The sequence below is a fragment of the Helianthus annuus genome, chromosome 2 (assembly GCF_002127325.2).
Source record: "Helianthus annuus cultivar XRQ/B chromosome 2, HanXRQr2.0-SUNRISE, whole genome shotgun sequence".
Classification (NCBI taxonomy): Eukaryota; Viridiplantae; Streptophyta; class Magnoliopsida; order Asterales; family Asteraceae; genus Helianthus; species Helianthus annuus.
The window spans coordinates 126,540,219-126,557,925 of NC_035434.2; positions in this window are offsets into that span (position 1 = coordinate 126,540,219).

Consider the following 17,707-nt stretch of genomic DNA (forward strand, 5'->3'; position numbering starts at 1 on the left):
CCTCTAGACTTAGAGTTTAATTTGAATCGTTGATCCTAGTGTTTTCGATTTGAATATTGAGTTGAGAAATTGACCAATTCGATTAATAATTAAAATTAATATACTAAAACTTGCATCCTCATCTTGTGACTCGAAAGACGATTAAGGTGAGCTAGGTTATTAGCTAATCATTGGTGGGTAGATAGGGTGACCGATAGATCGGGCTCGTTTATTACATCGTGGTTAAGGTTTCCTAGAATTTCAATCTTCAAGGTTTGGTTTACTTTGCGTTTTGAGAGTTTTGGGGGTAGAGTGACTTTCATTGCTTGATTCTCGTAGGATTTGGTATCGATAGGTCGAGTCGGTTCATTCTAGCACTTCGCATTTCGTCTTTATATTTCGTTTGATACATCTCTAGCGGGGGGTTAATCGAGAGATTAGGATATTTAGCCATTACCATAGTCAAGATAGCATTGCATGATTCTAGGGATTCGATACCTAGGTAGTCTTTTCTCATCTTATTTGATTTACACCTAGCTCCCGAGTTCGTGTTTGTTTTACGTTGCTTGTCTTGTTTGCCACTTTCTTAATTAATTAGGATATTAGTTAATCATCAAAACAAACTTAAAAATTGACTTTATATTCGACAACGGTTCATTACCTAGAGTTTGCATATAGTGTCCACGGATTGATATCCGATCTTGCCATCTACACTACACTGCGACCGGTGCACTTGCCGATTGTGTGTGGTTTAGTTAGCGATTTCTTTTTAAAACTTGTTCGAAATTAATATATACATCTTCACACATCAAGTTTTTAGCGCCGTTGTCGGGGACACTTAGGCGATTACGTTATTAGCTTTGACTGATCTTATATGTTTAATTGGTCTTATTTGTAGTTTGAGTCTTGGGGTTTGAGTCTAGTTGTAGTGTGTTTAGTCATTTTTGTAAATAATTTTTTTATTAGTTTTTTTTTTCATTCTATATATTTTTATCATGTGTTTTATCTGTGGAGGGCCCCATTACACCAAGTATTGTCCAAACGATTCGGGGTGTCCCATAGATTACGATGCTAACCCTCTTGTGCAGCCGCAACCATATCCTTCGCAGGGGTATTCCACATATCAGTATGATGACCCGTATCAGCAGTCACATCAAGCAGAAAGGAGCTTATTTTTTGAGGAAATGCTTCGACAGCAAGAAGAGATGGCAATTGAATGAGCAAAAACATGGAAAATACTGAACGCCCTAAAAGCACAGGTAGAACCGGAGACTACAATGGATGTCTCAGTCCCACCTCCGGTTCAGCAGGAAGAACGAGAAGAGAATACGGGTAAGTTCATAATTGATTTCTCGTGTAGTAATGAAGAGATAGATGCACAACTGGCTGCATATAAGAGATGGAAGGGAGAAAACTCAGAGGAAGACGAAGAAGAGTCAGTTGAGGAGATCATTCCAGTCACAGAGACCAAAATGGACGACGAAGTCCCACCTCCGGTTCCGAAGGGTACTATATATGATTTAGTTAGTGACTCTGATGACGAGATAGACGAAGAAGAATGGGTGGCGTGTCAGAGGTCGTTGGTGAAGAGAGAAGTGATTGACGAGGAGTTGGATTTGGGAGATTCCTTAGGGTTTATGTTTGCTGAAGAGGTAGAAGATAAGGAATTAGAGAATGTCTTGTCTTGGAGGACGAGTTTCGTGGGGAGTTAGAAGGTTTACCGGATTACATGGAAGAAGGTGAGTTTGATCCGGAAGGTGATCTTGCACTTTTAGAAGCTTTACATGAAGGTAACCCACCCTAGGTGACCGAACTTGTTCTAGACCAAGAAAGTAAACAAGAAGAAGTGGTGGTGGAAAAAGAAGAACACCACAGCTGGCCCGTGTTACTTATAACAAACAAAACTAAAAAATCAAAACCACGGGAGAAGGCAAGGAAAAGAAAAATAAAGAACAGGGATTGGTTGCTGGTCGAAAGTTGGTATAAGAAGGAGAGGAAGGAGCCTTTAAAACAAGACCAGTCTTCTCATTACATGCCGCACATCCGGTTAATTCCAGGTAAGTTTAAGTTTTGATGGTCTGGCCCGTTTCAAAATTTTAAAATATTTTATTATTCCACCATTAAATTTTTAACTATTTTTGAGGACCGGATGGAATTAAATGGTTTAGATAGGGTTCAGATAAAAGAGAAACCTCCTGATTAAGTTCAAGTGTGGGGAGGTTTTGTAGAGTTTGTATAGAGTTGTAGTTTTTGTATTTTATTGAGTCTTAGTTAGTAGTTTTTGAGTCGGTACTGCTTGGTTTTTTTGCTTGTTTTTGTTTATGCAGGTTTGGATATGTACCACCCGTACTCAATCTCCATTCGGGTGATTTCGGAGCTATACACCACTTTCAAGGAATTTACCAAGTATACCAGTTAGAGTCAAAGCCGATCGCGACCGAAATGCTATACGATCGAGCTGGATTGGACGAGAGTTTTGGAGCTTACGCGTTATTTTACCAGCTAAGTCCTTTCCAATTTGCCCTTAGTCTTTTTATTCTTATTTATTTTTAGTATTTTGAGTCGGTTTCCATCCTACATTGAGGGCAATGTACAGTTTAAGTGTGGGGATGGGAAACTATCGTTTGTATTTAGTTACTAAGAGTCAAAAAATAAATAAATAAATAATAAAAAATAAAAAAAAATTGAAAAAACTGAAAATACAAAAAAAAGAGTTGGTTTTGCGAGTCCTGGTCCTTTAATGCGTAGAAAACCAAAAACCTTTTCAAAACGTCGGTCAAAAACGGTTTAATTGTTGAATTTACGAGTCGGAGAGCACATGTTTCTTTAAGTTGCGGGATAGTAGGTTGACTGAATCGGTTTTTTTGGGAGTAAAAGGTTTTGGGATGCCTAGGATAGTGTGATTGAGCCGGAGAGTTAATTGGTTGTGCATTGTCGATATCGGTAGCCTTTATTCACCACATGATAGTGAGATTTGAGCCTTTACATGTGTCATATTTATATGTTCACTACTTTCGTTTCATGTGTGTTTACTGACTTTTTGCATTACTTTAGAACTTGTGCGTTTTGATACAGTTTGAGACCTTCGGTTAGGATTTGACATGGATATGATAGAGGCATTAGGATCACCTTTTGTTTAGCCTTGTGTTTTGACCCGTTTCACCACTATCCTTAGATACCACTTTGAGCCTAGCCATTCGTTTGTTACCCGTTTGTGATTTGATGACCGGATCGTGTTTCGTGATTATTATATTTGTGAAGAAAGAAAAAGAAAAAAAAAAGAGAAAAATATATAGAAAAAAACGAAAAAGAAAAAAAAAAGAATAAAGTTGTAGGTCAAAATGACCAATATGTTAGTATTTTGTTTCGTGCATATCCGGTTTTTCGTGTGTTTACGTGTTTAGCCACTTATTCTCAAAAAAAAAAAAAAAAACAAAAAAAACCTACCTTTAGCCCTTACCTACCCAATAAAGCCCTCTTGATCCGTGTTGAATTCTAACATTTAGGTGGAAATCTGATTGACGTACAAGCTTATGATAGTGTTGCTTCATAGTTTGGTTTTGAGAGTTCACTCAAAATTACATATATATATATATATATATATATATATATATATATATATATATATATATATATATATATATATATAGGATAGGGATCATGAGTGAACAACATCATTGTTTGTGAACCTAGTGAACTAATCCTAACCATCCATTTATGTTTTAGATGAAAAGGATAGGATTGTAATATAACATTTATTTTTTGTTAATTTATTATTCTTTACAAATCAATATTCAGTTACATGTTCCTATATTTAGGGAAATCTGAATTATCTTTTAATTTTATTCCTTGATTCTATCCAACCTTACAAGAACAATAATTCCGTAAGTCAATTTTCGAATTCAACTTTTAACTGTACACAAGTGTACTAAGAAAACAAGGGCAATCACCACTTTCTGCTAATATGTGAATCACATTTTTTTTACAGTTTTACACATAAATAGGGTACGTTCCAGTTATCCATATTATATTTCCTACTCAATACTAGTTCCTCAACGTGTGTTTAACCAAGAAAACAAACATTCCATAACAGAATCAAAATTAACAAAACAATCGACCATAAAAGGTATGCTATTGTTTACAACCATAACCAAGGAAACACACATTCCATGACAGGCAAAAAAATTAGCAAAACAATCGACCATAAAACGTATATTATTGTCTACAACCATAAAACTTACTAATTAACCCAACTTGCACGCTTTCCCGTATTGTTTGGCTTCATCCAATATGCGGTCACGATGCTTGTTAACGCCTGAAGTAACCAGCTTCACAGCGTATTTCTTCCTTAAACGTGTCAATGCTGCTTTCTTTGGGCCCGACTCAAGTGGGAAGCCAATATTCCATTTATCAACTGTTGCATTGACGCAAAGAAATTAAGGATGCATCAATCCACTGACTTGGTTGTAAATCCTTCATTTGGAAATGATACAGTCCAACACCAGATTCGGTTTCGAACACAAAGTCCCTGCTCGATAAAGTATAAGCTATATCAGCTACGATAGATAATTGTACAATGTGTACATACACTGATGCACAAATGTATAATATAAGAATACACATGTGTAAGATGAAAAATACACTTGTGTACAACGGATTAATCTCAAATTATACACATGTGTACTTCGTAATACTCATAACACCAGTTTTAACAAACTAAAAAGCTATGTCCGACCGATATAACCTACAATAAATGTAATTAGTTTATAGTACACAACTACGAGTAAAAAAAATTAATAATGGGTGTCCATGATAAATCAAAAAAGCCTCTTCTGTACGCAAAATTACCTTTCTTTCTCTGATCCCTATTATCAAGCTTTTGTACTGGGACAATATCTACACGCAGCTTCGACCCATCCTTTCCATCACGTAACGGTTCCTTACGGTCCCTTTTACGGTTGACATCTTATTTACTGTTGAAACATAATTACGTTAAAAACACCGTTTATAAAACTATCTTGAAGGAATTATGTTAAACAAGACAAACTATAGTTTCAGCTACATTAAAAATTAAAATTCACCTATGTTTCCGTTACATCGTCGTCAGAACACTCAATCGTGTCTTCTTTTGTATTTCTAAGGCTACGAGCCTTTATACGGGCTATCCTCTCACTTTTCCCCCTACGCGAATACATAAAAAGTTGTTACTATTATTATATTTACTAATTTGAATTCCTACCATAAAACGTTGTTATACTTAAATTTCCTAAAACTTACTTTTCCTCATTGTATCCCTTTTTTGTACCTACAAAATATACACAAGATGGGATTGCTCAAGTACAAAACTTAAATGAAGGTGTTAATCTTATATTCATGTAATCAAATGAACTTTAATAGGCACGTATAAGTTTTACACAAATCATCTTTCGAAGCATAATACACAACTGTATAATCATTTTAAGATTATGTACCTATTGTATACTAAAAGAGTAATATAAACGGAAGATACACGTTTCATCAGTATCCAAAATACAAACACACATAAACTATCAGTACACAACTGAACTCTATACTAAAACGAGAGGATATACACATGTGTATTTCCAGACAACGTCAATCATCAAACACAATCCAAAAGCATAACATCAGGATGTAACAAATAATGCCAAAAAAACAGAGTACACTCGGGGAATTTATGCTCACACATAAAAGCTATACACAGGTGTACATCGAAGAAATTATACCCACACATAACTGCTATACACAAATGTACATCGGCCAATTTGTCCTTATGTAATCCTGAAGTAGTCAAATACACTACAATCAAACCACAAAAATGACAACATCCTTCCGATTAAGCAACACAAAAACAACTCCAAAATGATTTTTATACATCGGATTAAAGAAACCCTAACTTTTCACATCAGATTAAAGTAACCCTAACTTTTCCGCTACATATTCACTAAACAAGTTCGAATCATACACAACCGGAAATTAATAACTGGAAACAAACTTACCTTCGCCGTCGATTTTGATGCTAAACCTAACCGGAATGCAGAGTCGTGTGTATTAAGGGAAGAAGAACCCTAATTCGCCGTTGATTATGAGAGAAGGATGTTTAGATGAAATGTTTGTTATTTTTCTAGAGAGATATAGTGAGATTATATCTACAACAAAGAATTGCGATGTTTGAGGAGAAGATCTTTCAACTTTTCAACAAAACCTCTTCAAATTCTCCAGGTTCCCAAAATTAGTTTCAGTACACAATTACATTAACGCCCCTATGCACCCCATTTCTTTATTATATTTTCTTTTATATTTACAAGTTTGCCATTATCCTTAATTTGATCATCTAACAAATGAAGGGCCCAGATCTCTGTTCATTTTGTTCACAAGTTAACCATTGTTCACTCTAGAACCCTACCCTATATATATATATATATATATATAATATATATATATATATATATATATATATATATATATATATATATATATATATTAGCCGAGAGATGAGTGAAATTATAAAGGGTATTGATAGTGCATAATTGATTGCTTAAAGGTAAGAAAAACTTGATTAGACAGGCCTGTTTTAATTTAAATATTATGATTCATCAACCTTTTAACATCTAGTGAAATTGAATTGTAGGAGGAAACGCATGCATTGAAGTGGTTGTTGAAAATGGGCTGACAACATCAACATATATTATACTTGGACGAATGGGCTGAGGATCATTCTTTAATATATACATACACTTCAACAATTCGTGAGGAAGGCCCATTTGTGGAGGATCCTTATTATTTTCGAAGCACATCAGAGGACAATATTTGGAATGGGGAAGTTGTTTTCCTTTGGGCTTGTGATAGATATTAAAAAAATAATTAAAACCCTAAAAGAGAAAGATATAAATTGAGGTGAAGGTTCGCAATTAAGCTGCTGGTCATTGGTTTTCGAGAACCAATAGAAGACAACAACAATTAAGATTGGCGGCAGAAGGCATCAAACGGAACAAGCAATATTATCTTGGAGCTGAGTAAAGATCAAGGGTCTTAGAATCATCCGGTTCAAGTTAGGAGCGCTGTGGGTTCGTTAAACATTCGTTTTTTCGTATTTGTTTCGTTTTGAATCATGAATTCCATTGTTTTCAGATTTGATTCAGTTTTGTTTATGGATATTATGAGTAGCTAAATCAGTAAACTACCTAGGTTGTGATGAACTAGTGATTGTTACGCTGTTTTAACTTGGTTTTGGTTATTTTAGGCGATTTACATAACTTTGCCTTGTGATTGATCTTGATATTGCATGTTGGTGTGTTTTGATTGATTATTGGTTGATGAATTCAGCGGTTTAGGCACATAGAAATATCCCCTAGACTTAGAGTTTAATTTGAATCATTGATCTTAGGGTTTTCGAATTGAATATTGAGTTGAGAAATTGACCAATTCGATTAATAATTAAAATCAATATACTAAAACTTGCATCCTCATCTTGTGACTCGAAAGATGATTAAGGTGAGCTAGGTTATTAGCTAATCATTGGTGGGTAGATTGGGTGACCGATAGCTGGGGCTCGTTTATTACATCGTGGTTAAGGTTTCCTTGGATTTCAATCTTCAAGGTTTGGTTTGCTTTGCGTTTTGCGAGTTTTGAGAGTTTTGGGGGTAGAGTTACTTTCATTGCTTGATTCTCGTAGGATTTAGTATCGATAGGTCGAGTATGTTCGTTCTAGCACTTCGCATTTCGTCTTTATCTTTCGTTTGATACATCTCTAGCGGGGGGTAATCGAGAGATTAGGATATTTAGCCATTACCATAGTCAAGATAGCGTTGCATGATTCTAGGGATTCGATACCTAGGTAGTCTTTTCTCATCATATTTGATTTACACCTAGCTCCCGAGTTCGTGTTTGTTTTACGTTGCTTGTCTTGTTTGCCACTTTCTTAATTAATTAGGATATTAGTTAATCATCAAAACAAACTTAAAAATTGACTTTATATTCGACAACGGTTCATTACCTAGAGTTTGCATATAGTGTCCACGGATTGATATCCGGTCTTGCCATCTACACTACACTGCGACCGGTGCACTTGCCGATTATGTGTGGTTTAGTTAGCGATTCCTTTTTAAAACTTGTTCGAAATTAATATATACATCTTCACACATCAGAACTATATAGACATTGAAAGATGTCAGGGTTATTCCTAAATTGAGGAGAAAGTTGAATTTAGTTGGTAAATTGGACGATGAAGGGCTTAATGTTCACTTTGGGGGTGTACAATGGAAAGTAATCAATGGCAACTTAGTGATTGCCAAAGGTGTTCATGCCATGACCACTAATCCGAGTCCATCTACTTTATGGCACAGTCGACTCGGACACATGAGCGAGAAGGGATTGAAGATGTTGACTCAGAAAGGGAAGTTTCCAGACTTGAAGAAAGTGGAAACTGAATTCTGTGAATCTTGTGTCCTTGGTAAACAAAAGAGAGTCACTTTTATGAAGACGGGGAGGACACCGAAAGCTCAGAAGCTGGAGCTTGTTCCCTCGGATGTATATGGACCAACATCAGTTTCATCTCTAGGGGGGCTCGAGATACTATGTTACCTTCATTGATGATTCAACAAGCAAGGTATGGGTCTATTTTCTTAAACATAAATCTGATGTATTTGATGTTTTTAAGATATGGAAATCTGCTGTGGAAAATGAAACTAATTTGAAGGTAAAGTGCTTAAAGTCGGGACAATGGTGGTGAATACATAAGCAAGCAGTTCACTGACTACTGTGCCAAGAAAGGGATAAAGATGATCAAGACAGTTCCTGGAACTCCTCAACAGAATGGTGTAGCTGAGAGAATGAACAGAACATTGAATGAGAGGGCAAGAAGCATGAGGTTAAATGCAGGGATGCCCAAAACATTCTGGGCAGATGCATTTAACACTACAGCCTACTAGATCAACCGATCTCCATCAGTTCCCTTGGGTTTCAAACTGCCAGAAGAAATATGGCAAGGAAATGAGGTAAGTCTCGAACACTTAAGAGTCTTTGTTTGTAGTGCTTACGATTTTTTAGAAGATGGTGATAGGGATAAGTTAGATTCAAAGTCCAAGAAGTGCACATTCATTGGTTATGGGTCAGAAAAAATGGGTTATAGGCTTTGGGATAATGAAGGCAGAAAAGTAATCAAAAGCAAAAAACGTCATCTTCAATGAAAACGAATTGTACAAAGACAGAAACACCAAAGGGCCAGAAGTTCAAAAAGAATATGTTGAATTCGAAAGTGGTGAGACAAGAAAAGAAGCTTCAGTCGACATTCCAGAAAATGGGGATGAGTCAAGCGACAGTGGGAGCTTAGGGGATGATTCTAGTAATGATTCAGAGGAAGAAGAAGCTACTCCTTCAACTCCAAACTCCCTAGAAACACCTCAAGTTCAACCAAGAAGGTCGTCTAGAGCCACTAGACCGCCAAACAGGTACTCACCATCAGTCAACTACATACTTTTGACAGAAAATGGTGAACCCCAGTGTTTACTCTGAAGCTATGGGGTTGAAAGATTCATTGCAGTGGGAGCTTACAATTAAAGATGAAATGAAGTCGCTTGAGAAGAACAAGACCTGGCACTTGACAAAGCTTCCATCTGGGAAGAAGGCTCTTTAGAACAAATGGGTTTTCAGGGTCAAGAATGAATATGATGGTAACAAACGGTAGAAAGCAAGATTAGTAGTCAAAGGATTTCAATAGAAAGAGGGAATTGATTTCAATGAAATATTTTGTCCAGTGGTGAAGACGACTACCATCAGACTTCTTCTCAGTATTGTAGCAGAAGAGGGCTTGCATCTAGAGCAACTAGATGTCAATACAGCTTTTCTACATGGTGACCTAGAAGAAGATTTCTACATGACGCAACCAGAAGGTTTTCGGGTTAAAGGCAAAGAAAACTTGGTGTGTAAATTGAAGAATAGTTTGTATGGTCTGAAACAAGCGCCCAAATAATGGTACTTGAAGTTTGATAACTTCATGGGAAGAGTTGGTTACAAGAGATGTGACAATGACCATTGTTGTTACATCAAGAAGTTCAAGGGTTCTTATATCATTCTACTACTCTATGTGGATGATATGTTAATTGCCGGTTCAAACATGTTAGAGATCAAGAAGTTGAAGAAACAAATTTCTGAAGAATTTGAGATGAGTATTTTCAGAAACAAAGAAGATGGTTCTTTGACACTCCCTCAAGAGAAGTACATTCAGAAAGTGGAAGAGAAATTCAGCCTTAAAGATGCCAAGATCAGAAGCACACCTTTGGGAAGTCACTTTAAGCTTTCTAAAGTTCAGTCACCCAAATCAGGTGAAGACAAAGAAGAAATGGCTAAAGTTCTGTATGCATCTACAGTTGGTAGCCTCATGTATGCAATGGTATGCACGAGACCAGACATTGCTCATGCAGTGGAAGTTGTTAGTCGGTTTATGTCCAATCCGGGAAGAGAACATTGGGAAGCAGTTAAATGGTTGCTAAGATATTTAAAGGGAACTTCCAAAGTGGCATTGCAGTTTAAGGGGAAAGATGTTATTCTGAAGGGTTTTGCAGATGCTGACCTTGGTGGGTGTAAAGAGTCATTCAAAAGCACCACAGGGTATGTCTTCACAGTGGGAGGCACTGCTGTAAGTTGGCTGTTCAAACATCAGAAAAGTGTCGCCCTATCAACCACAGAAGTGGAGTATATGGCAGTTGCTGAAGCAAGCAAAGAGCTTATTTGGTTGAAGAATTTTCTCAAAGAGCTTGGCAAGGAACAAGTTGATTGTGCACTGTTCTGTGACGATCAAAGTGCAATACACCTTGCAAAGAACCTTGTCTTCCATTCAAAGACAAAACATATACAGTTGAGATATCACTTTATCAGAGATCAAGTCAGTTATGGCACTCTGAAGTTAAAGAAGATCAAAGGAACTGAAAATCCAGCGGATATGTTGGCTAAGGTTGTCACCTTAGAGAAGTTGAAGCTTTGCATAGCTTCAACTAGCCTTCAAGTTAATTGATGAGAAGGCGGCCCACAACTAGTAAAGATGAAGAGGTTACAGAGTTACTTATGAATATGAAGTTGCATGGAGTGCAATTTGAAGTCGTCAAAGCCTTCAAGTGGGAGATTGTTGGGTTGTGGAGGATTTGACTAGAGTGTGTCAAAGCTACTGATAACCCAGATGACCAAGTTAACTTGTTTGGGTTATGCCTCAGAAGCAACTGATAGCCCAGATGACCAGACAACTCGTCTGGGTTATGCCTTAGCTACAACTGATAACCCAGATGCCCAAATAACTCGTTTGGGTTGTGGAAACTAATATGGTTGGGAAGTTTTTTGTCCAGAGCTGACGTTTATTTGTTACTGTAGCTTAATGTCAACAACCCTAATATTGTATCCCCTATAAATACTTCTCATTCATGTACTGTAACTTTTGAGCACCTAATACAAAGAGCAAACTAGTTGTGGAGAGTGGACGTAGATCAAGCTTGATCGAACTACTATAAATCCCGTGTTCTTGTTCTTGTGATTTAGAGTGTGTGTGTGAGTGAGCTCTTGTGTGTATTTGTTCTTGTTAATTGTGTGATATATCCCTAACAGAGCCTAGCTTCGTCTAGGCCAGGTCCAATCTGAATAGCGAGGAGACTTTGGACTTGCAACACCTTGTCCCCATCTTGGCTGTGGTAAGATTAACATCGGGCTCGATAAAAGCGCGTGGAAGGTAGACTCGTGTGGCTTACTTTCAGTCCGAAGTATTAAATGTATCACTAGTGGGTTTAACCGGAACCCCTCGAATCAAACGTTTTCGTGGAATAATTGGGTCCCTAAAAAGGTGGGGATTGTCGCTTGGCGAGCGGAAATCAACCGATTACCAACGAGGGCTGCTTTGGCCGCGAAAAACATCAATGTGCCTAACTTGACTTGTGTCCTTTGTGGCGAATAGAATGAGACAAGTGAACACTTGTTGTTCTCGTGCCAGATTATTCAAATTGTTTGGCAGGTGGTGGCGAATTGGTGTAAGGTCCCTCCTATCATAGCTTTTGACATCAGGGACATCATTAAGCTCCATAATTTCAGCGCAGGTTCAAGGAAAAAAAAATAAAGCTATGCATGCCATTGTCCTTACGGTTTTTTGATGTGTGTGGCGTATGCGCAATGACGTGATTTTCAAAGGCGCTAACCAGGCAGTCGCTCGGGTCAAAGAAGAAGTGAAGATGTTGGGATTTTTATGGGTTAATGATGTGCTAAAAGTGGTCTAAATAAATTAACTAAATAAAACCCTAAATTAGACTCTCTAAGTTTTAAATTATAAAACTAAGACTCTCTAAAACCTAGACCACACAACCAATAAGTGTACCGATCAATGTAGTATAGCCTAAGTAAGTCCGAGTATCGAACCCACGAGACTCTCTAATTACATTAACTAGACTCTATCTAGACTTAGACTGACACGGACTCTAACTGTTTTACATTTGAGGGGGGGTTTTCTAAAAATCCTAATAAATGATATTAAAATTAAACTAAATAACTAGACTAACTAGACGCGACTTTGGACGAAAACTTAACTCAGTGATGATGAAAGCTACCTAGGCTAGACTCATGTTTAACTTGGAGTGGATTTCTATTCGTAGTTAATGTGGTATGGAATCGGGATCTTTTGATACTAAATCTATTAAGACACCAACTAAGCCCCTCAACCCTTCTCGAGGTGAAACTTATGGCACTACCTAGGTCGTTACGACTACCGGTTGTTAGATTTCCTTAAAGTCCTCTAACTTCTTGAAAAGTGCCCTACTATGACAATCTACCTTACAGCACGAAAGTCTAAGGCAACTATGGATTCTAACTTGGTTTAATAGACACGAGATTGATTAGGGAACTAAGGCCGATTTCTTACAAAACCTAATCCTAGCTATATACCAAACCGAGACCTATTAATAACCTCGAGCCTTACATCGACAAGATTAGTAGAACACTTGTTTTTATAAGATTACGAATATTACTTCTAAGGTTACTTACTAGATTTTCGCCTTAAAGGATTAAAGATTTATAACGTGATATAGACACTCACCTAAATCTAGAACCCTAGCACAACCATACTATGTGATATAGACCGTCACCAAGGATTATACGAAACAATAATCAATATTCAAACAATATCAAGCACGCATACACACCAAATTAAAGGTTCCAAAGTTCTTTACTTTTCAAGAAAACCAATAACCAACATTAATAACGAATAAAAATTCAAACTTTGTTAAACATTCATCATAGCCTAGGTAGCAACGAAAGGTTTAGCCAAGAAACCTAGTCTTAAAAATAATCAAACAAAGTCTCAAACAAGAATTCATCGAAGTAAAAACAAGAAACTAGAAAATAAAAGAAATCGTAAGGTAGAACCCGTAAATTTCTTGATCTCTAAGCTTCCCACTTGACCCCAATGATTCCAAAGCTTGATTTCTTGCAAAACAATTCGCTCCGGATTATCTTCGTTCGTCTGATATTGCGTCTCTGTCCTGTCTCAAATTCCTTGCGTCTGATCACAATGTATATATCTTTTTTCCTTTGGCTGCGTCTCATGTATATATATCATGTCCTGATCCTTCGCGTCCAAGTAATATTAGAATTCATTTATGAACAAAACAATGTTAAAATAAGTGTCAACAAGCCCATCATCTCAAAAAAACATATGAATTCGCTGGCATTGTATGCTTTCCCACGGCCCACCTTTTATTTTCTTTTGTTCTTTGCGTTGAACTCCAACAACAATCATAATTGCAATCTCTCTCAAAAATATATAATCAGCCTCTATAATAATCATATCTCCGCATCCCTCCTTTCTCTATTTGTTTATTTATCCACTCCTCTTTTAAGAAGATATGACATCTATTTCGTAGGATGAGTATCTTAACAGCTCAAACTTCATATGGCCCAACATCAATAAATTAGACGGACTCAAATTATAAAATTATAAATTGATGTTGGCCTAGCCCTTTCTCTCGATCCAAATATATATCTTCTTTGGTGGCAGCTCTCTAACTTATAAAATAGAGATAGTGGCTTCGGCCCGCTCACAGAAAATAGCTGTAAATTTCCTTCTGTCACTGGCGTCTCACTCTGCCCAACTGGCTGATTATTTTCATATTACTCGTTTTTACTCCATTTGCACCAGGATCTGGCCCAACACAAAATAGTATAATATAATACTAAAAACTAAAAATAATAAATAAAAACTAAACAAAAACTACACAATTTACACGGGACAAATATGTGTATTTTACCCCACATCAAATATCCCAACACTTAACATTTTTTCGTCCCCGAAAAAGAATTATGCATAACGGAATCATAGTCGGAATAATCATTCGGGTCAAAAGCTTAAATTTCTTATTAAAAACTGAAACTTGTGTTAGCCGCGATTGCAAGTATACTTGTCCTCTTTAACCCAAACCCGGTTCCAAGCCCTTATCATGCAAGTTTAGTTTAATTATGGTCAATCTACCTAGGGTCTCACGCTAAAAATCGCAAGTCCACCTAATCTCGCCTCAAGCTTATAGGACAAAAAGAACAACCACTGGGTTATTTCCTAACCGTTTTATACTAAGATCAAGAGAGTTTAAAATAAATCTATTCTTATTGATGCGTGTCAGTGTGTATATATTTTTTAATGTATATTTAAGCCCTTTTTACACCTTTAGCCAAGTTTTAAATTCATAAAACACGATATTCACTAACACTAAACACACATATGGGCAAGTGCACCCATCGTGGACGTAGTATAGTGTTGGTAAGATACCGAGGTCGTCCAAGGACACAAGAGCTTTTAGTACCGGTTTATCCTCAACGTCTAATCAAATAAAAATGTTAGAAAAGGTTTTAAACTAAGAAAATAAAAATTAACTAAATGCTGAAAAATAAAAATAAAATAAAAACAGATAGACAAGATGAATCACTTGGATCCGACTAGTGTGTTAGTATAACCTTTGATTATTTCCGCACTTTTGCACTTGTTTAAGAGATTATCTTAGTTATTGCAGTAGGCCCCTCTTTTGAAGGCGACGTTACCCTCAACCCAGTAGTTTGAGTCAGCAAGGATACAATCCTAAAGGGTTTGATTATTGGAAGATAATGAATTAAATTATTAATGCAAATTGTGGTAGGCCCCGCTTTTGGCGGTGACGTTACCCTCGACTAAGTAGTCTGAGTCAGCAGGGATACAGTCCTAAATAGCCGGGTTATAGTATTAATAGTAGTTAACTTATGAGGGGGTCAAAGAGTTTGGATCCCCGCCATCCAATACCTATGGGCATTGAAGGAGATCCTACTAAATTTGACCCAGGTCCCTTGCAGGACCTCTAAACGCTGAACAAGGGCAAGACCCTTACCAAACCGTTCCCTTAACCCCCGACCAGGTAGCCAACATACCTCCATATAGACCGTGGAGATATGAATGGTGAAAATCTTTTATTTTATATAGACAGTAGAATAATGCCAAGACACCACGGACAAACGATAAGGAAAGATCACCTTCAACATAAGTAACTAGTTATTAAAGTCATTAATACAAAACCAAATAAAAAGTGCAAAAGATTAAAAATAAAAAGTATTATACTAAACACTTGTCTTCACCAAGTGATGTAAGAGACTTAGGCAAACATGGCCTTGATTGTCAAGAACTCTTACGATCAATCTTGGATCCCGAGACGACTCACACACTCTACGATGGACAATGGATGATGGTGGTGGATGATGGTGTTATGGTGGTGGTGGGTGGTGGATGAAGTGTGAGAGAGGTGGTGTGCCAAGGGATGAGTTGAAATGAAACCAGGCACTCCTATTTATAGGCTGAACAGAAGGCTGGGCACGGCCCCGTGTCCGCTGGACACGCCCCCGTGCCCGTCTGACACTCTCTCTCTTCATTAATTGTAATTCGCAATTACAATTAATGCGCCTGCTGTACTTTCGCCACGCCCCCGTGCTCACTGGACATGGCCCCGTGGTGGGCAATAGAAACTTCTGTAGGTTTGTCTTTTCTGCTGCTTCTTGGGCACGGCCCTGTGCTGGCTGAGCACGGGGCGTGTTCAGTCTTCTGATTTCTCTTCTTTACTTGGGAGGATGCCGTTGAGGGTTCGGACAATCTACTTTTGTTCCTTTTCTGGTATTTATGTTAGAATTAGCTGTCTTTTTGCTTCTTTTGTGAATTTGAGCTCATTTCATCCTGAAAATACAAAAGGAAGACAAAAACACTGTTTTTCCAACATTAGTACTCAAAAAGGGTTAGTTTTATGCCTCATTTGATATAATTTATATGTTGCATTTTACACACATCAAATACCCCCACACTTGAACTTTTGCTTGTCCTCAAGCAAAACTCTTTAAATATGTGGCTTACACTCCCAAATGGAATGGGTAGAAGAGAAGGTTTTTGGCTTGTCATAGAGTGTCGGGAATCCAAGATCTTGTTGGGTTTTATTTTTATTTATTTACAATCTTATTCGTTATGATTTATTTAGAACGTTTCATAAGAGAAATTACTTATTTGGTCATAGCATACCTTTTTAAAATTTCATTTATATACAAGTTCACATACCTCACGGGAGAAATCACTCAACACTCGGCCGAATGTGTATTTTTTTTTTTAGTGAATCACTCGAGAGCGGCATGGAACTTATTCCTACCATAAGCTTGCCAAGCAATCAATCCTCCTCCTTTTTAACTATATACCTTTGTAAATATTAAGAGGACTTTTTGTGTGAAGGGTTAGGCTTGGGCTAAAGGTGGGTGGTTGGCTTAGTGGTTAGTAAAAGGGTGAAAATCGTAAAAAGCGTCGGTTTTCATAAAACACTTTGTTTTTAGTGACTTTTTTATTTTGAAGTATTTCTCCAAACAAGCTTTTGTTTTCATAGCTTTGTTTGTTTTTAACTTCATCATTCATCATCATTTTTTTTTTGTCACACGAAAAAAAACAAGCTTACGAAAAACCGAGCTTGTTACTAAAATAAAGGGTGAAAATAAAAAGGGTTTTTGGTGGGTAAAAAGGGTTTTAGGGTAAAGAAATGAAAGGTTTAGGCTCAAAGGGGTTAACTAGGGGGATTTTGGGTAGGTGGTAAAAAAAAATTGAAAAATAATGGTGTAGAAAGAAAAATGGTTAGTCCTAATGCTTCCATCATTTACTTACTTGGGTTTAAGTTGGTAAGGACCGGGAATGAATCGTCGTGTCAAGTTCTAGAGTTGTAAGAACCAAGCGGCTATTCACACAAGAAACGAAAAATGAGCATTTAGTCTAAAGATGTAAATTTGTATGCTCAATAAAGGCTCAAAACTCACTTTTGTGGGAATGGGTTTTTATGTGATCGAGCATATATAATCAAATTTTAACTAAGCTTGTTATGCCATTTCATAATTTTCTTATGTTGGTTCTTGTTACCACGACGCTCTCGGTTGTAAAATTATAAAAATATAACCTTATTAATCTTAGGATTCCTAACTTAAACTTTAGACAAGTAAAAAAATGAAAATTTTTGAAAAAAATTTGGGGTGTTTAGCGGTTCCAATAGAGTTTTGTGTAAGGCTTGTTGTTAGGACTTGCAAAATTTCAACGTTTTAGCTCCCCCCCCATACTTAAATTACACATTGTCCTCAATGTGTCCCAAAAATAAATTTTTAGGTTGATTGGATGTGTAATTTGGTGTTAAAAAGCAAAGATTTATGTTACTGG